A 21,907-nucleotide genomic window follows, 5' to 3' on the forward strand; every position below is an offset into this window, starting at 1 on the left:
TCTTTCTTTCCAGTTAATTATGGGTGTTTCTATACAATGTAAAACTGGAAAAACAGTTTACAAAATGCGAGTCAACCCACTTCTTTTACATATTGTAAAATCTTGTCTTACCCACAGCTGCTCTTTTTAATTCTTTGAACTTTCTCTTCTGCTCTTTGTTTCCTAATATGTTATTTAGTCATGGATAAAAGTAGGATAATGAAAAAAGCATAATATTGTATAAGTATTACACTACATTTAGCATTCTCACCTGCTTTTAATAAACTATACATATATTATATACTAGCTTAGAGTGGGGTCTGATTATAACAGCAGAATTTTCTGTATGTACCTTCTGCTGTGTGTCAGACAGTTCTTCTATTTTTTTAATTGCTGTGACATAACAATTTCTGATTAATAAATTGCAAATTAATTTATGTGATGATAGTGAAAAATAGCTTTGATTTGAAAAATACTGAACTTATCCAATAAGTTGGACAACTTGGGAAAAAATAATGGAGGATGTGTAGATAATACTATCCATCAATCCATCCATTATCCAACCTGCTAAATCCTAACTACAGGGCCACGGGGGTCTGCAGGAGCAAATCCTAGCCAACACGGCTGGGAACAAGGGCGCCAGCCCACCACAGGGCATGCACACACACCAGGCACACACTAGGGACAATTTAGGATCGCCAATGCACCTAACCAGCATGTCTTTGGACTGTGGGAGGAAACTGGAGGAAACCCATGCAGACACAGGGAGAGCATGCAAACTCCACGCAGGGAGGACCGGGAAGCGATGAGTCTTCTAACTGTGAAGCAGCAGCGCTACCCACTGTGCCACTGTGCCGCCCCCTAGATAATACTAAGACCTTCAAATAACAGTTTCTTTAGTGTTGATAACAAGGAAAGACATTAGAAATGATTTTGAATTATCCTGAAATTATTTACTCATTCATTAACTTATCGTATTTTCAAGGTCAGAGTTGTGATGAAAGAATGCCAATCGGGGATGATCAGGCCCGCCTATCCCAAGCAATCTTCAGGCCATTTAAGAGCTGTAATCTTTCAAGTGTGTCTTGGTCCCACTTGGCCATATCTGTTAAACTTCACCATGGAACTTTCAGAGGAAACTGAAATATAAAACCAGGGTCAGAAAGTCAAATGTATTATCGTAAATTCTTGCTACAAAGCCAAAATGTAGCACAACATCTAAAGAAAAAATATTACAAGAAGCACTTAACTGTAGCTACAAGTCCTTTTCTGAACTACACACTAAACATCATGAAGTTTTGTTTGCTTGCTGTACAGCTCCACCTTAAAAAGTCTCCATGCTGTGACAATAAAACCCAAACTAACAACAAAGCATGTGCATGGCAATGAGCATTGTTGCCAAAAACAATGATTACAATATTGCTACAACGGAAAAAAAGATATGGCAAACAAAATGGTGCTATGAAATATAAACAAAATAACAAAGAATTTTAAATACAAAAAAACACAACAATTTGATCCATTTCACAACAAGTTAGGCATGCTTGTACTCCCTGTCACATTATTTCAGTAAACACATACAGTTCATGAGTATAGAGGAGAATGGGGATATAAAATGACTAGTCAATTAAAACATTTCTTTGAGAAGTTAGTTTTTAATTCACCACCAGTTTGATATTATATGGACAGGTGAGCTTTGTTGAACTGGATGGCCTGCCCCATCTAAATGTTCTAATTACAACCGCAAAACTACCTGTTGCTTTACGAACTTGTAGGTCGCTCAAAAAATCACTTCTACACTGACTTGTGAACAAGACTCAGTTGTACTTGAACTCCTCCATTTGGGTTAGCTGTTCATACCATAAATGCAGGGCACTATCTGCATATTTGCAGGCACTAATTTGTAACCCTACCACATCATACTCGTATAAGAATTGTGCTTGCAAGAAATCAATATTATTAGGCCAAGAGGACAACATCATCTGCAAACAACAAAAATATAGTTCCTTCGTTGCAAAACTGCATACTCTCCAGTCCTTGTCTGGAAATCATGAACAGGAAAGATGATGAAACACACCATTTGCAGAGTTTAGTGCACACATCTTGCTCCATAAATACTTCACAAAGACTGAATGGCACAGAGTAGCAATACTAAAACCTTATTATCTTGTATGACCTGTCAACACAATACTACTGTAAGAGGTTCACGGTCATAAGCCTTTTTCAAGTCCATAAAGCACACCTAGTCAGAAGGATGACTACCAAAAAAACCTCCCAAAATCCCTCTCATTGACAACAATAAATCACAATTCTTCGTGCAGTTCTCTCTGACAAATAGGTATTATATGTTTCCTCAAATTCCATTAACACTGAAACGTCTATTATTTACTATATTATTTATTATTTTAAACAATTTCTAAATTAATATCCTTCTTTCTATTGATATTTTGTGGGCAATTAAGAAATAATACCATCAAACTAACTGAAAATGAATAGCAAGGCTGCTTTAATCGAATAGACCAGTGGTTCATAAACTTTTTTTCTCATGACCCATTTTTGCCAATTGCTTGTCATCACAACCAATAACTGACGTCCAGAGGGTTTGTTTCAGCCATGAAAGCAGCGACCAATTAATTCTCAACTAAGCATAAACCAAAGTACGCATATCTTGGCTCTTTTGACTTTCTAAGTATATTTAATAATGTTGGAAATGTGTCCTGTCTTTTGGCAGCACCATTATTGTTAACTATACGCAGTGCTATTTTGTGTTGACTTTTCTGTGTTATCTACCGAGAATTTACTAGTAATCAGAGATGGAAGATTTGTATTAGCTTTTGTGTTTATTTAGTGATTCTTTTTGGAAAAACAAACTTAGTGCTTTGAATTTCTTACTACAAGAGCTGACTTCTGATTTTGGTTTAGACGAAAGATCAGTATGAAATGTGGGTTTTAAACTTGATATTTGTCCCTTATTGTTTTAATCTGTTACTTTCTTTTACGGAAAAATATCAATGATGTGCCTTCCAGGAGATAGAGCTACAGAACATTCAAACCCATCATTTTATGCAGTATGAGAACCTGAAAAGAATACATGAGGGAAGACATCAAAGCTCCTCCAGTGGTACAATGTGTTACTCTTGCAAATATAAACACATGTTGTAACATTCGTGTGAATTTCAGGAGTTAGGTAACTGATTTTAAAGTTGGTGCATTTTATATTTTTCTTAGTTACTTCAAAGAGTTTTTTTATTGAATTTATTAAAAGCAAGTAACATTCCATATAAACAATTCAAACTTAACAAAACCAAATTCAATTCAACCCACACCAAAAAATTTAATCAAAGTGTTAATTATCACATTTTTGTTCATTAAACATTTTTGTAAAAATAAGGACTATTAATATAACGTATGCAATTAACATGAATTACTAGACTTGTAGTAAAAAATGTATGCCAAATACGCATACCAAATCAAGATATGCAAAAATGGTAATGACTAATGTTCTGTTGTTAGTTGTAGAGGGTCTGTGTCTAACTGTTCAAATTTCATAAAAACAACATTTTTAAGAGGAGTACCTGATACAGAGTTAAAAATCTCTATTGAAGTCTCACAGATGGAGAGCAGGGACTGGAGAAATATTGAATTATTATGAAAGTTGTTTTTATTTAAAATTACTGAAGTTTTCTTTTGGAGGGTTATGTCAGAAATGGCCATCTGGTGTAAAATTTTGTCAGATCAATATACGGAAAACAATACAAATTTCCATACAGGATCGGAAGAGGCCCGGGTTAACAACACCGACAACCACCAGTAATGTTAGGCAACCAGGTGCTGGTAGAAATTGGGCTACTGTTGCCTGAAGAAGGTGAAGAAGAGGTGGGATACATGTCTGAAGGCAGGAGGAGAGGAGGAAGGTAAAGAGAGTGGAACTGAGGGTAGGATCTTTGAATGTTGGCAGTATGACTGGTAAGGGGAGAGACTTAGCTGATATGATTGAGAGAAGGAAAATTGATATATTGTGCGTGCAAGAGACTAAATGGAAGGGGAGTAAGGCCAGGTGGATTGGATGTGGATTCAAATTGTTCTATCATGGTGTGGATGGGAGGAGAAATGGGGTAGGGATTATTCTGAAGGAACATTATGGCAAAAGTGTTTTGGAGGTGAAAAGAGTGCCAGACAGAGTAATGATTATGAAGCTGGAAACTGGAGGTGTAATGACGAATGTTGCTAGTGCATATACCCCACAAGTTGGGTTGGGATGGATGAGAAAGAAGATTTCTGGAGTGAGTTGGATGAAGTGATGGACAGTGTAGCCAAATGAAAAAAAGTGGTGATTGGAGCAGATTTCAATGGACATGTTGGTGAAGGGAACAGAAGAGATGAGAAGGTGATGGGTAGGTATGGAGAGGAGAGGAATGAAGAAGTTCGGATGATAGTGGATTTTGCGAAAAGGATGGACATGGCTGTGGTGAATACATATTTTAAGAAGAGGGAGGAACATAGGGTGACGTACAAGAGTGGAGGAAAATACACAGGTAGATTATATCCTATGCAGAAGAGTCAATTTGAAGGAGACTGAAGACTGCAAAGTGGTGGCAGGGGAAAGTGTAGTTAGGCAACATAGGATGGTGGTCTGTAGGATGACATTGGAGATCAAAAAGAAAAGGGGGAGAGTGAGGGCAGAGCCAAGGATCAAATAGTGTCAGTTAAAAAAGGAAAAGTGCAAGATTGAGTTCTGGGAGGAGGTAAGACAGGCACTGGGTAGCAGTGAAAAGCTGCCAGACAGCTGGGCGACTACAGCAGAAGTAGTAAGGGTGACAGCAAGAAGGGTACTTGGCGTGACATCTGAACAGAGGAATGAGGAAAAGGAAACCTGGTGGTGTAATGTGGAAATACAGGAGAGTATACAGAGGAAGAGATGCAGAAAGTAGACAAGAGAACAAGGTGATAAGGTGCAAGGTGAAAAGAGATGTGGCAAAGGCTATTGAAAAGGCGTATGATGAGTACCTGTACCAATTGGTTTGACAGAGAGACCGAGCTGGGAAAGATGTGCAGCAGGTTAGGGTGATAAAGGATAAAGATGGAAATGTACTCACAAGTGAAAAGAATGTATTGAGTAGATGGTAAAAGTACTTTGAGCAGCTGATGAAGGAAGAGAATGAGAGAGAGAGATGTGGAGATAGTGAATCAGGAAGTGCAACAGATTAGCAATGAGGAAATAAGGACAGCTATGAAGAGTATAAAGAATAAAAAGGCTACTGGTCCAGATGACATACCTGTGGAAGCATGGAGGTGTTTAGGAGAGATGGCTATGGAGTTTTTAACCAGATTACTTAATGGAATGTGGGAATGTGAGAGTATGCCTGAGGAGTGGAGAGGAAGTGTACTGGTACAAATTTTTAAGAATAAGGGGGAGGTGCCGAACAGTAGTAACTACAGGGGGATAGATCTGATGAGCCACAGCATGAAGTTGTGGGAAAGAGTAGTGAAAGCTAGATTAAGAAGGAAGGTTAGAAGCAGTATGGTTTCATGCCAAGAAAGAGCACCACAGATGTAATTTTTGCTCTGAGGGTGTTGAAGGAGAAGTATAGAGAAGACCAGAAGGAGTTGCATTGCATCTTTGTGGACCTGGAGAAAGCATATGACAGGGTGCTTTGAGAGGAGTTGTGGTATTGTATGAGGAAGTTGAGAGTGGTAGAGAAGTATGTAAGAGTTGCACAGGATATGTATGAGGGAAGTGTGACAGTGGTGAGGCCTGCGGTAGGAGTGACGGATGTATTCAACATGGAGGTGGAATTACATCAGGGATAGGCTCTGAGCCCTTTCTTATTTGCAATGGTGATGGACAGGTTGATAGACGAGATTAGACAGGAGTCCCCATGAACTATGATGTTTGCTGGTGACATTGTAATCTGTAGCGAGAGTAGGGAGACCCTGGAGAGTTGGAGATGTGCTCTAGAAAGGAGAGAATGAAGGTCAGTAGTAATAAAACAGAATACATGTGTGTAAATGAGAGAGAGGTCAGTGGAATGGTGAGGATGCTGGGAGCAGAGTTGGCAAAGGTGGATGAGTTTACATACTTGGGATCAACAACACAGAGTAATGGGGATTGTGGAAGAGAGGTGAAAAAGAGAATGCAGACAGGGTGGAATGGGTGGAGAATAGTGTCAGAAGTATTTTGTGACTGATGGGTATCAGCAAGAGTGAAAGGGAAGGTCTACAGGACTGTAATGAGACCAGCTATGCTATATGGTGTTGGAGATGGTGACACTGACCAGAAAGCAGGAGACAGAGCTGGAGGTGACAGAGTTAAGGATGCTAAGATTTGCATTGGGTGTGACGAGGCTGGACAGAATTAGAAACGAGTACATTAAGAGGGTCAGCTCAGGTTTGAAGGATGGGAGACAAAGTCAGAGAGATGAAATTGCATTAGTTTGGACATGTGCAGATGAGAGATGCTGGGTATATTGGGAAAAAGATGTTAAGGATAGAACTGCCAGGCAAGAGGAAAAGAGGAAGGCCTAAGAGAAGGTTTATGGATGTGGTGAACGAGGACATACAGGTGATGGGTGTAACAGAGCAAGATGCAGAAGACAGGAAGATATGGAAAAAGATGATCTGCTGTGGCAAGAAAAAGAAGAAATTTTCTTTTGGATTTCAAAAAAATATAAATTCCAGTAACCACCTGGACATGTAATGAGTGCAATAAATACAATTTCATTCTTTCTCAGCTATACTAACAATACCACATCACTCAGCTACCCACTAGATGCCAACATAAACAATAAAGTAAAGTTACCAAAATTATAAATGTAAAATGACCAATACTAGCATAAAGATATAATCAATATTACTCCATTAAGGTAGAGAAGCAACTGCACTAAGTTCAAAATGTAGCTATTAAACAATAAACTAATCCATAATAGGAGCCTCACAGAATGTTTCTTGGTTTTAACATGTATCATTTCGGAAATGCATTCAATGGGAGGCTCTGAAATTTCAAAATTTTATACAGCACACTGTATTTGAAATATCTCAGCAAAAACTGACTGTCCCAAAACATGTTATCAAAGAATAAGTGTCCCAAATTTCAACAAAATCAGTTCATTGGGAGACAAGTTCATTCATGCGAACAGTCAGATGGACAGACATGATAGTCACAGTAGGCGCTTTTTGCATTATTTGCAAACGTACCTAAAAAGAGTTAACATCAGCTTAACTTGCTTTTAGAACATACAAAGTGAAAAAAAAAACCAATGCAAAAGACATTCTTCATGTTATACATGTGGTAATCCTCACTAGCATTACCAGTGGTTAAATAAAGGTAGTTTTGTGTCCTCTGCCGTGTTGAGAGAGAGAGGCATTAGTTTTAAAGAAAAATAAGACAAATAAAGCATTAAGAAATAACACTTCCCTTTTTTGTCCATTTAAAAAGTGTAGTGGGACACCTTCGCTGACAATATAAGTGGCTTCTGGGGAACGTTGTGGCGGGTTTTGTGCGAGTGTGGAAAGATGGCTCTGCCATTGTCTGGTTGGGGTGTCATTGTCTATCCACTTCACGTGCACATCCCTCCCATGTCCTTGTAGTGCTGGAAGGGCAAGAGTCAGTGTAAAGTGGCTTATTTTCAGGCTGCCTGTATCGGCAGTTCTCTAGATGGTAGCCCGGAGGAAGAAAGTGGGCTTACTTTCAGTTTTGAGAAAAGTGCAATTCGCATCTCAAATGCCGACATAGATATACGCACGCCGCCTTCAATTTAATAGGAATTTTGCAGGGCAGGAGACTCCACTCATTGGAGACACGTACATGTTATCGTGTGCATGTAGATGGATGATGTTCAACAGCTTAATTGGTCACAAATGAATACAAATGGGAATTTACGGCCTCTAGATTGACTTCTGATTGAGGTCATTTATGTTAGGTAGAATGCCTAGAGGGGGTTGGGCGGTCTCGTTGCCTGGAACCCCTGCAGATTTTATTTTTTACTCCAGCCATCTGGAGTTTTTTTTTTTTTTTTTCTGTCCTCCCTGGCCATTGGACCTTACTTTTATTCTATGTTAATTAGTGTTCCATCCATCCATCCATCCATTTTCCAACCCGCTGAATCCGAACACAGGGTCACGGGGGTCTGCTGGAGCCAATCCCAGCCAACACAGGGCACAAGGCAGGGAACCAATCCTGGGCAGGGTGCCAACCCACCGCAGTAATTAGTGTTCCCTAATTTTAATTATTTATTTTGTCTTTTTTCTCTTTCTTCATCATGTAAAGCACTTTGAGCTACATTGTTTGTATGAAAATGTGCTATAGAAATAAATGTTGTTGTTGTTGTGGAGGGGGTCTTCTGGCTAGACTGCACTGAGAGGGATATTGGCGTTTTCTTGAGTTTACCAAGCGCTATGGCTTGTGCCTTGATTTTTTAAAATATTTTTTCCTTCTTGTATATCATTTGATAAATGTCTCTTAATTAGCTGTGGTGGAGGTATTTAAGGGGTTGGGGTTAATGGTGCACTGTTTATTTTTGTATACACACATTTTTCTTTTTCTGCATTTTGAACATTTTTCTGGTTAGACCCTGTACTGTACATTATTTGGTGGAGCAGCTTCCTGACTTGGATTACTGTGGAGGAAGGCAGCTTTATTTTTATGTATTTATGGGTTTCCTCTAGTCTAGTCTAGTCTAGGCTCTATCATTTGGGCCTTTCAGTCAACACAGTTGTATAAGTGTTTCTGTGTGTCCTTTGCGGTATTGGACTGTGTATTTACATATATATTCCTCAGGGCATTTATTTACTTATTTTTCTTTGTGTGCACCTGTAAATAAAATCTGACTTTGTTTTTGCAAAACCCAACTCATTTCTGTCTGCATCTCCCTGTCTTACACCACCATCCTGGTCATGGTCAGTCCCATATACTACACACCTAAAGTGTAGACTGGTATTGTAATGTGGAGTTTGCCTCATTGATATGCACATTTTTAGGGAGAGTTTTACAGAATATTATAACCGTAACTTAAAATAACCTCAAAAGATTCTCCATAACATTAGCATCAATTTAAGGCCAAGCATGCCTATTAGAATATTTCATATCTCATAGACATTCTCAAAATTCATTGAAAGGGTCTTTGATGTCTTAAAAATGATTAAATTGTTCATTTGATTGCGGGCAAAAGTTGGCAGCTGTTTCCTTATCAGATCAAAGCTGTTCTCCTTTTGCAGAAGTAAATATCAGTTCACGGCTGATGCATATGTAACTTCCTTAACTCACTTTCTCCAGTTTCCTACAACTGTAGGCCAGTACGTGAACAATCTGAACAGCCAAACAGTAAATTGCTACAACAATTTCTTTGAGACAAATGAACAAAATCAGCACACAACATAAACATGCTACACAATTCACATGGGACTGGGCTTTTGAATTAAAGATCTGCTTCTTCCTCTCATTCATTTATCAGTCCCATTATGATGTGCACTGATATGTCCAGAAGTATGTTGTTGAACATTTTAGAAAAATATGTTGGTGTTTGACATGTTGTGAGCAAACCACTGGATAACTGCCATATGAATATGTGAGATTTTTTTTCTACCACCTTGGACATTTTTCATACTGCTTGACATTGTACAGCATTGGTCACCATTGGCTTATATTATGTCCTAAACGTTTTGTATTTCCATTCCCAATGAAAAGCATCACATAAAATTTTTGTCTCAGTCAACACGACAAAACATACATAGTAGGTAACATATAAAAAAATATCATTTTTCGGGTGGAGTATTGCTTTAAGCCGCCTAATGAAGGTAAATGTATACAAAAATAAAGTATTTATGAATGAGTTTACAAGATGACAGAGATATCATAATGCAGGCCAATCTCAGCATTCAGGGCACAAAAAAGCACCTGCTCACTCACTTATTGCAGGTAGTTCTTTGTAAAGTGGCATTTTGACAGAAGTCAGATGGCCTAAGAACAGAATTTCTTCATTCTTAGGGGGGACCAATGTGCATGTTATGGATGAACTCTGTTTCCTGGATTTTCTCATACTATCCCATAATTATGGAAAGTATATTAAAATGGACAGTTTGTGCTTTTTTTCAAAGTACACATACACTGATTTTTATGACACTTAATTCATCCGATATCACTGAATATTTTCAATAAAATAGGTGAACAGATACATATTGTTTAATTACCATGTTAAAGTTAAATCCCTGTGAGCTACTTAAAACAGCTTTCAACTGTTGTAATCATCTGACCCTCGAACAGAAACAGTGGGTTCAGAAAATGTACTGCTAGATTATTAAATATTATTGCAATGGATTTATTTTATAGTACTCTTAAACTAATTTTGCTTTTTTAGATTTTTATTTAATTCAATATCTTAATAAAGCAAATTAACTAATCAAGATTTTACTTTTATATTTAATGTACATCTGTACAACAAGTTTTAAACATCTTGTATAATTTCCTGTGCAGCTGTATTATTATTTTAAGATATGAGTCGGTGCGTAGTATCCATGATATACCAATCATCAAACCTTGCTTTTATCTTCTAAGAAGGGACAGGCCAAGTGAAAGTGAAAGAGAAAATTATTTTTGATCAGGCTACAAACAGCTCTGATAGATATGGTGACATTCCATTTTGCTTGATGTTACAAGGTTATGATTCTCTAAATTCTACCATTGCTTTATCACTGCTAAAATGAAAATATATGTGAAACAAATTAATTCAAAGAAATAATACACTGTCAACTAAAAATCACAGAAAAAATGTGCCCCTGTACCATTAAAAATTGTCATTTTGTATTTCACAAAGCATGGTCATTATTGCTAAATATGCTGCAAGATTATTTTATTTTAATTATGAAAACTTAAGTGAATTGAACTCTTGGAAGCCCTGTGAAAACACTTTTAAAGATGAAATGTACTCTTCTTATATAAAATAATTATGATAATACTGTAATTTACATTCTGTCTCATGAACACAAATTTTAAAGCCTCATCCTAACATGCTATTAAAGAACAGAACTGTAGCACAATTGTTGATAATTATACCGAAAAATAACATGCTGTAGTCGGGCAGTGGAAGGACAGACTGGAAACAGTCGTAATTTTGGGACGCCAACTGGATCGTCCCTTTTAGTTGTCATGAGACAAAACAAACAAAAATGAAAAAGTTACGAAAAACCGCGCCAATTCACTATTCCCAATCAGGGATTTCTCCTTCTTTAAGGACTTTTGATAGTCACGTGCTTCACCATGTGGCTTGTTTGGGTCTTCTGGCAAAAGATGTCTTTTTCTTAGTTGGTGGTTCATTTATAGCAAAACTTCCGGAAGGGTCGGGGTTAAGTGCCCTTGCTAGGCAGCTTTTTGGAGCTGCGAGGGAAGAAGAACAACAGGACAAATAATAATAATAATAATACATTTTATTTATATAGCGCCTTTCCCATGCTCAAGGCACTTACAGAATATAATAAAGAACGGCAGCGTATACAGTATATAGCATTGTACAAACCAGATAAATAAATAAAGAAGATTAAAACAGTGAATTCTGAAAAAAAAAAAGAAACAGACAACATAATTGATGCGGTAGCCTCCCCTCTCATCTTGGCAGGTTATTGCTACCTTTCACCAGCCCTTAGAGGAGTCCTCTGATGTCCATGCGTGACAATGCACAATAATTGACTTCCTCGGGGTGAGTTAAAGTGAGTTAAATGGAACACACATCCTGGCAGTTTAAGTTCGGTTCTTTAGCCTTTGGATTGGATAAAGGTGGACACACAATACAGTCATGTCTGGGTTAAGCGGTGCTGTTCAAAAGAGCACTCACTCCAGGGTGCAGTGCTCTCTAGAGGGTCCTGAACATGCTGTTGTCAAAACCTATTCATTTAAGGCAAACTTTTCCTAGACCTGAAGCCTAAGCATATACAAACTGGAGTGCCTGGCTTGGAATCTTTGCATATACTGAGCGGGTGGGTGACTATTAAAACCACCAGTAATTTCAGACGCTTGTCAATTCTCCCATTATTGTGAACACTGCTTCATTAAGAGAGGTGTTTAGCGGGATCGACTCAGAAGCAGCAACTGGAGCAGACTTAGTCTGAGGGAGAGAGGACAGGAGAGTGAACCATTAGGTTGTCTGGGGCTTGGTCTTTTAAATGTTCTAAACCTGGTGCGAGAAGCATGTTGTGCAAAGCTGCAGCTGATCCCACAAAGGGAGCGGGTAAGAGTGTGTTTGTTTCTCGTTGAAATACCATTTAAGAGGTAGTTTCTGAAGGGCAGTTGTATTTCTTTGTTTGTTTCTGGGCAACTAACCAGTGGCAACAATATATGTGAATAAAAGTTAATATGTATTAACTTAAAATTCCATAGATGCCCACTGAAATTTTATTGTTTTATTATTGTAAAGATGAAACATTTAAACTGATATAACTAGCTCCAGATATGGAGTTTTATTCATTCTAATTATTATTCTGAATATTCTTCTGAAAGACGGGACATTTCTTGACAGTTAATCCATATAAACCTTAAATACTTGCACAATAAATATCTACAAATAAGGTTACATTTTATTGAGTATGCATCTTAATAGATGTTATAGTTTTCTAAGATACCATAGTACAAGAAACCTTAACAGCAACATATTTTTCAATGTAATTAAATAATAATGAAAAATGATCACAGTGGAACATTTTTGAGCTTTTTGCTTCCCTCAAAACATGTTGTGTTACATATAAATCCACCCATCCATCCATTATCCAACTGACTATATCCTAACTACAGTGTAATGGGGGTCTGCTGGAGCCAATCCCAGCCAACACAGGGCGCAAGGCAGGAAACAGACCCCAGGCAGGGCGCCAGTCCACCACAGGGCACACACACCCACACTAGGGACAATTCAGGATCGCCAATGCACCTAACCTGCATGTCTTTGGACTGTGGGAGGAAACCCACGCAGACACGGGTACAACATGAAAACTCCACACAAGGAGGACCCAGGAAGCAAACCCAGGTCATCTTACTCCGAGGCAGCAGCGCTACCACTGCGCCACCGTGCTGGCCACATATAAATCCAAAATTTTAAAATATATATCTTTTTGAAATAATTAAGTGAATAGGACTGCTCAGCTTTGTATTGCTGAAAGGCCTGTTCTCCTTTAGATTGTTCTAATGTTCTAGTGTTCTTTCAAACTGTTAATAATATGTTGCTGGGTGTCCAGATCTGATCCTAGAGAGCCACAGTGGCTACAGTTTTTCCTTCCTGCCACTTTTGTTATCAGTGACCAGTTTTAATTGCTGTGTGTTTAAAGATTCCATCCTCCATCCTCTGAATTGATTTTTTCCTTAAATGGTAGCTAAACAACAATGAGATGTGAAGTAAGCCAACAGATGACCAGCTAAGTTGGGGTCTCAGAATCCTCTCCAACCTGTTTTTTAATTAGAAGAAGTTTCTTGTTGTTAATTAAACCCGTTATTTAATTTCATGGCTTTCTGTTGCTCACATTCTGCCACAGCAGACATTTCCAAAATTGTTGATTTTCTGTTTTTTTTCTAAAAACATCATCAAAAGATTAAATTGAGAGATCAGCCTTACTGAGACCTTCACCTTTCTTTTTCCTAAGAGCATTAACAAAATAGTTTGTGGACCGGAGCAAATCAACCTTACTGCGGCCTTTGCCTTTATTAATTTTCAAATATTGTATGATGGACACAGGTTCGTTGGTCATGTGTTGGCTTTTTTGTATCTCATTATTGTTTGACTGCTAATTAAAAAGGAAAAAAGAAACAATTAAGGGGTTTGTGTCTTAAATAGTAAGTCAATTACAAATATGGCAAAAGAAGGTAATTTGGAGTAGAAACTTGCCACCATTTAAGAAAATGGTTAGAATGAAAGACTGCAGCCACTGCAACCCTACAGGATCAGAGTTGGACACCCCTGGTAGTGGGGCATTATGTATGACGCTGTATGTAGAATTCACCCTAAAGCATGGTGTACGGACAAAAATAGAAATGTGTGTACGCATAATAAATTTAAAACTAGCCGTAAGATTAGAACGCCATTTCTTCAAAACTTTTATGGAACATTAAAAAGTCTTTGTTATACGTGTTTAATTATTCTATTTATCCATCCAGTGTCGCGCCAGTCCCAGCAAGCATTGAGCGTGAGGCAGGAACACTCCCATGAAGAGGCACCAGCTCATCAGAGGGTGAATATGAGCACACACATACACTAGTAGCATCAATTAAGCATCACCAAATCCCCTAACCTGCATGCTTTAGGAAGGAAACTGATGTACGCAAAAGAAACCCACCAGGAAAATGTATAAACTCCAGGCAAAGGACACCCGGGATGTGACCCGGTAGCTCTCTAACAGGGGGATAATATTGAGTCGTATTTATTGATCTTTGAGCGTACTGCAGCTCGTAATCACTGGCCAAAGATGGAATGGACCCATAAACTGAAGGGGGTTAACTCAGCAGGCTTACTATGATCTCCCTGAGGAGGAGGAGGCCGATTATGACACATTGAGGAGCAAAATATGTAAGTGCTATGGCATCACGTTGGGCCAGCAGGCGAGAGAGTGATGGTAGTGGCATTTGAGATCTAGGGCAAGCTGGCTGCTGGCTAAGGCCGGACGTCAACAATGCAAGGCAGGATGTGGAACAACTTGCCTGTGATGTCCTCGTCAATGCCATGCCTGACTACCTTGTCCAGCAGGTCCAGAAACAACCTTACAAAAATATGAATGCCCTCATCGAGGTCATCAAGGGTCACCTGATGGCCACTTAGTCAGGGGGTTCAGAACGGTCCATTCACAGAGCCCAACAGGGGCGTGTTGCTACTACTGAGCCCTCCTGTGACTCACGGAGCCTCCAGTTAAACCTAAAGAAAAATTGCCCAGTCTTCCCCACAGCTTCAAGTGTGAGGAGCTGGGACACATGTTCACTACTTGACTGTCATCTGTGGAGCTGATGGACTGTTCCTGGGCTAAGGGAGAAAGGTATTGTGCATTGTCTAATACCCTGTCCACCTCCTACACAGGAGTGGTCTTAGTGAATGGACAACGGGTGGTGGCAATGTTACATTTCTGTTGTTGCTCTTTGGTTTATCATACTGCGACAATTTCTAAAAAGCAAGACCAGTTTGGCATGTATACATGGAGAGACCAGGTATTATAAGCCCGCTATTTGGACACTTGGTGAGGAAGGACTTTGGATTAATCTGAAGAAATGTCTCTTTGGATTGAGTGAAGACAAGTATTTAGGCTACTTGGTGGGTCGGGGTACCGTGAAGCCACAGTGCTCCAAAGTAGATGCCATTTTGAAATGGCCTCGTCCACGAACTAAGCAGCCGGTCCAAGCCCCAGTTCTCGGAGAGGGCGCCGCCCCTGACTGATTTGACAAAGAAGAGGGCCCCAAACATTGTGGTATGAACGGACAAGACAGGCGCTGCGTTTAGTGACCTGTTTTGAAAGCACCTAACTTTTCTTTACCTTTCATCCTCCAGACAGACGCTTCGGACACAGGCTTGGGGGCTGCGCTGAGCCAAAGCGTTGACAGTGTGGAACACCCCATCATGTTCCTGAGCCGGAAACTGTTGGACCGGGAGACCAGGTATGCGGCAGTGGAGAAAGAGGCTTTGGCGATTAAATGGGCGATTACTCAGCTGAGGTACTACCTGTTGGGCCGGGAATTCACCCTTGTCATGGATCATGCACCTTTACAGTGGATGGCCCTACACAAGGAGTCGAAGCTGCAGGTCACCCGGTGGTTTCTTGACCTCCAGCCATACAAGTTTTTGCTTATTCATCATTGGGGCTCTCTTCACGCCAGCACTGATGCTCTTTCTTGGGTTCACGACCTCTAGGTCAGGGTCACCCAACCCGACGGGTCTGGGTTGAGGGGAGGCCTTGTCTCACATGTGCGCATGGGAAGCAGCTAAAGGGCTGGAGTAAGGGCAATTCCGAATCAGACCGGAATGTGGCAGAGTGCACTGACTCTTTTTCTCCCTTTCCTGCAGACCATTCACAGGAGATTCCACCTGGCCCTCTTGACGTCACTTCCGGGTCCAAGCCTATGGAAGAAGTCCCTTATGAGCCCAACCCCTTTGACATCACTTCCTGTCTTCCCCTTTAAAAGCATCCACCTTTTCCCTATTCCCTCAGTTATGTTTTGGACTCGGTTTTGTGCACATCAGTGCTATCATTTACTTGCAATTTGCAGCCAGGTAGCTGCCCCAAGCATCGCTTTGGCGCTTTGTGGAGTTTGTGACAATGCACATAACTTATATGTGATATGAAACCAGAGGATTTGTTGAAAACCGATTTAGATATAGCAGAACATGTATGCTCCACACAAAAACCCAAGTTCCAAAAACTGTCAGTAAGAAGATATACTGTTCCCTGACCCTGTAGCATCCATTTAAAAAAGAAGATTTTTGTGAGTTTTTTTCTGTAGGAGATTTCACTTTTAATAAAATGATTTTTTAATCGACTTAACAAATATAAAGTACCCACATATAGTAAATCACACAAACAGAAACTTTGCATAGTACAATGAAGCACTGTCCAAGTTTTATCTATGACTTTACTGGTCAGTAAATTGAATAGCATAAATTTTTTCACTTGAAGTAACACAGTGCTACGAGGATTTTCTTCTTACTGTATCAAGGAAATGCTTATACAGTCCAATTTAAATAGAAAAAACACAAAAAAATTGATTCTGCATAGCCTTGAATTTAATAATATAATTGTTTCAAAGACGAATTACTGGTTACCAGGGGATTCCTTAAGAATTGTACAATTCACAGTTTGGGACAGTCTTTGCAAAGCCCCTTACTACATGAGACACCTTGTTCAGCTATAAAAGCACCTTCTGCATTTCAAACGATGCAGTTCTATAACACAACTCATCTATTCACAGATGTCTGTAATAAAAACTGTGCCATATGAACTTTTAAAATTCAGTAGCAAATTGAATCTTTATATTTGACACTAACAAGACATGTTATCCACATGTTAAATGTAAAACAGTGTAAAACCTTATGCAGATAAGGTGTTTGTGAGCTCTGACATTGTGCTCTTGTCTCTTTTGCTTTCTACACTGCAGACACCATTATTATTTTCAGCCTACCAAAAGCCAAAGGATTGCTCGCGCGGGTTTCTCTGACAAAAAAAGACTTTCTTTGTATAGTTATATCTAGAATTTCTATGCCCAGCATGAACCACATTGCATGAGGAAATGCTGAATTTCATTTGTCACTGTTCTGCCAGGGTAGATATTCAATCTAAATCTAGCTGGATTTGTTTCAGATCAGTGCAAGGGCAAGCAACTCAGTCTACTTTTGTATCACCTGTAAATTTACTCCTAACTCTGTGTTCTATGTCATTTCTATAAATAATTAACAGCTGTAGATCTAAAAATCAAGCCGTGTGCTACATTGCAAAACCCCAGTTGGATTTTTTACTCCAGAAAACAATCATTTTTATATATGAAAAACTGTTTTGTATACATGGCTTGCTAGCCAAACTTTTTGTTTATGATCTTGGTAAAACCACAAGTAAGAATACAATAAATAACTCCTTGTCTGATTTAATTATTATAAAAAGCCTGTAACTAGATTTTAAGTAATCCAAGTTTTACATACATTTGGGTCAATATCTTCTTTTATTTTATATACTACTAAGTTTGATTCAATTTAATTTATTCTTATATAGGACACTTACATTAAAAAGCCAAAAAAACTCAAGTCATTTCATTTTAGCTTTATTAACACTATTCTCTAAGTGTAGTACTTCCTTGGATATAGTATATTACCACAAAAGCTCATATTGGAGTTAATATATCTACTATATAATAAAATACTGATGTTTTCACTTTGATATTAAAAGAGTCTTTGATATTAAAATGTCTGTGTATGTGTCAGGTCCCTACACGCAAACAGATTGGTAAGTTTTGGCTTTTAAGACGCAATCGAAAGAAGAGGTGCAAGTGTGAGACACACGAGAATGAGTAAAATCATAGGATGCACACTGAGAATTGCCTTCAAAGACAGGAATTATAAAAACGGACAGAAGGCAAGCAAGTTTGTGTGTGAATGACAGGGTCTGAGAAGCAGGCTTTATGGATATGCACTTAAGAGATGGAGCACCAGTCTAGAGAGGTTCAGACACATGAGGGTACCGAGGAAAGGCACTGAATGTACACATTTTATTTTATTACCTGACTTTGACAGATAACAGGGCTGGTACATAATAACACAGGAATAAATGTTATTGCGTAAAACGTAAATACATTCCAACATGTAATATACGTAGTTTAAAGATGAATTGCATCAGAAAATAATGACAAAAACAAGAAATACAGTGGTGTGAAAAACTATTTGCCCCCTTCCTGATTTCTTATTCTTTTCCATGTTTGTCACACAAAATGTTTCTGATCATCAAACACATTTAACCATTAGTCAAATATAACACAAGTAAACACAAAATGCAGTTTTTCAATGATGGTGTTTATTATTTAGGGAGAAAAAAAATCCAAACCTACATGGCCCTGTGTGAAAAAGTAATTGCCCCCTTGTTAAAAAATAACCTAACTGTGGTGTATCACACCTGAGTTCAATTTCCGTAGCCACCCCCAGGCCTGATTACTGCCACACCTGTTTCAATCAAGAAATCACTTAAATAGGAGCTGCCTGACACAGAGAAGTAGACCAAAAGCACCTCAAAAGCTAGACATCATGCCAAGATCCAAAGAAATTCAGGAACAAATGAGAACAGAAGTAATTGAGATCTATCAGTCTGGTAAAGGTTATAAAGCCATTTCTAAAGCTTTGGGACTCCAGCGAACCACAGTGAGAGCCATTATCCACAAATGGCAAAAACATGGAACAGTGGTGAACCTTCCCAGGAGTGGCCGGCCGACCAAAATTACCCCAAGAGCGCAGAGACGACTCATCCAAGAGGTCACAAAAGACCCCAGGACAACGTCTAAAGAACTGCAGGCGTCACTTGCCTCAATTAAGGTCAGTGTTCACGACTCCACCATAAGAAAGAGACTGGGCAAAAACGGCCTGCATGGCAGATTTCCAAGACGCAAACCACTGTTAAGCAAAAAGAACATTAGGGCTCGTCTCAATTTTGCTAAGAAACATCTCAATGATTGCCAAGACTTTTGGGAAAATAACTTGTGGACTGATGAGACAAAAGTTGAACTTTTTGGAAGGCAAATGTCCCGTTACATCTGGCGTAAAAGGAACACAGCATTTCAGAAAAAGAACATCATACCAACAGTAAAATATGGTGGTGGTAGTGTGATGGTCTGGGGTTGTTTTGCTGCTTCAGGACCTGGAAGGCTTGCTGTGATAGATGGAACCATGAATTCTACTGTCTACCAAAAAATCCTGAAGGAGAATGTCCGGCCATCTGTTCGTCAACTCAAGCTGAAGCGATCTTGGGTGCTGCAACAGGACAATGACCCAAAACACACCAGCAAATCCACCTCTGAATGGCTGAAGAAAAACAAAATGAAGACTTTGGAGTGGCCTAGTCAAAGTCCTGACCTGAATCCAATTGAGATGCTATGGCATGACCTTAAAAAGGCGGTTCATGCTAGAAAACCCTCAAATAAAGCTGAATTACAACAATTTTGCAAAGATGAGTGGGCCAAAATTCCTCCAGAGCGCTGTGAAAGACTCATTGCAAGTTATCACAAACGCTTGATTGCAGTTATTGCTGCTAAGGGTGGCCCAACCAGTTATTAGGTTCAGGGGGCAATTACTTTTTTCACACAGGGCCATGTAGGTTTGGATTTTTTTTTCTCCCTAAATAATAAAAACCACCATTTACAAACTGCATTTTGTGTTTACTTGTGTTATATTTGACTAATGGTTAAATGTGTTTGATGATCAGAAACATTTTGTGTGACAAACATGCAAAAGAATAAGAAATCAGGAAGGGGGCAAATAGTTTTTCACACCACTGTAAGTACAAGTGTATAGGGACATTTCCAGTGCTATAACAATTTTAGCAATAATGCAACACTGAAGAACTCTTCTGTGCCTCAAGAATTCCAACACTGTAGTGTTATTTTCCATTACCTTTTGTACAGCATGTCTCATTTCAACTAGAAAATCAATACATGCATAAACAATTTGTTCATTTTAGGTAAGGTTTCCAAAAATACAGTCCACAGCAGATTCAGCTGAATAGTTATATGGGCTTTTTTTTAAATCCTTGATTACAAGCTTGCAGCAATTTGAAACATTTTACCTTAGACTATGAAAATACTCAGGTCAAGCTACAGTAAATGAAGCTAGTGAAGGATTAATTAACCTGCAACTAATAGTAAACAAACTGCATTTCTGAGTTCTTAAAAAAATATTTTTTTCTCCAACATTTTAGCCACAAGTCCTCTGCTGAGTCTGACTCACTGAATGTTAGGTTCTATAGAAAAAAAAACTTCCAAGAAGGGTACATCTAACAATGGTGTCAACATCTTCATGACTTTATGATCAAAGCTGCTGAAACTGAGGAGAAGACAGCAGGCCTGTATTGCAAAGAAGAATTAGAGAAACACCTCTGTGTTGTAGAAAATACCCACAGAGTGTTTGTTGAATGTGAGTAATGAGCTGAGAGGAGAAGTCTGGTGGATTTCTACAGTTTATGCCTACCGGTTCAGAGGTTGTCCAACAGCATTTACTTCAGAAATAGGAGTGTTCACTTTCTTCTAACAGACAGCCAAACTGGACTGTGAATCTGATATGCCTGTGGTGGCAAAGCTGAAGATTTCAGGACATCTCTTAAAGGACTCCATTGCTATTAACAATTATTTGAAACCATAATCTTCTCTTTGATAGTTTTGCTTTCATACAATGTTGTCTTTAATTAGTTGTGTTAGTAAATTAAAGGAGTGGGTGAATGAGAACTACTTGTCTTTAAATACAGATAAAATAGAGATGTTAATTGTTGGAGGGAATGAAGCTGATCACAACAATATTTTGTCATCATTTAACTCAGTTGGAATCCCCATTAATTTCACTGAATCAGCCCGCAATCTAGGAGTTATCTTTGACTCTAGCATGTCATTTAAAGCACATATTACAAAGTTGTCCAAATCATGTTTCTTCCATCTTAAACATGTTAGGAAATTAAGGCACTTTCTAAATAAACAGGATTCTGAGAAATTAATTCATGCATTTATTTCTAGTAGGATTGACTACTGCAATGCAGTGTTCACTGGATGTTCAAACTGTTCTCTATACAGCCTCCAGTTAATCCAAAATGCTGCTGCAAGAATTATTACAAGAACAAGAAAATATGAACACATAACTCCAGTTCTTAAATCCTTACACTGGCTCCCGGTTAAGTTTAGGGCAGATTTCAAAATCCTCCTTTTAACATATAAGCATTAAATGGCTAAGGTCCAGCTTACTTGTCTGAACTTATCATGACTTACAAACCAGAGCGCACATTAAGATCTCAAGATGCCGGTCTGCTTATGATTCCAAGGATTAATAAAATAACAGTGGGAGGTTGAGCCTTTAGTTACAGGGCCCTAAACTGTGGAATGGTCTGCCTGCTACTATAAGAGATGCCCCTTCGGTCTCAGCTTTTAAATCCCTGCTGAAGACTCACTACTTCAGTTTAGCATATCCTGACTAGACCTGCTGATTAACTGTACATACTGCATCTCTGTTCTTAGTCATTAGTACTAAAACATAAGTAACATGATAGTTATAATTGGATACTAACCCTCACCTATTCTGTTTCTCTTCTCGGTACTCAAATGTGGCACTTGGTGCCATGGCCCACCTGCCAACTTGTTTTGCCTGCCTAAGGTAAAGTCATCCCTGACGGAGGATCACAGGAATGGTGGGAAAGAGGGGTCCTTTCATCGGATTGGCTGGCCCAGCGCTGTTTCAGCCGTGGAATGGCC

Source organism: Erpetoichthys calabaricus, chromosome 12, assembly GCF_900747795.2.
Source record: "Erpetoichthys calabaricus chromosome 12, fErpCal1.3, whole genome shotgun sequence".
Taxonomy (NCBI): domain Eukaryota; kingdom Metazoa; phylum Chordata; class Cladistia; order Polypteriformes; family Polypteridae; genus Erpetoichthys; species Erpetoichthys calabaricus.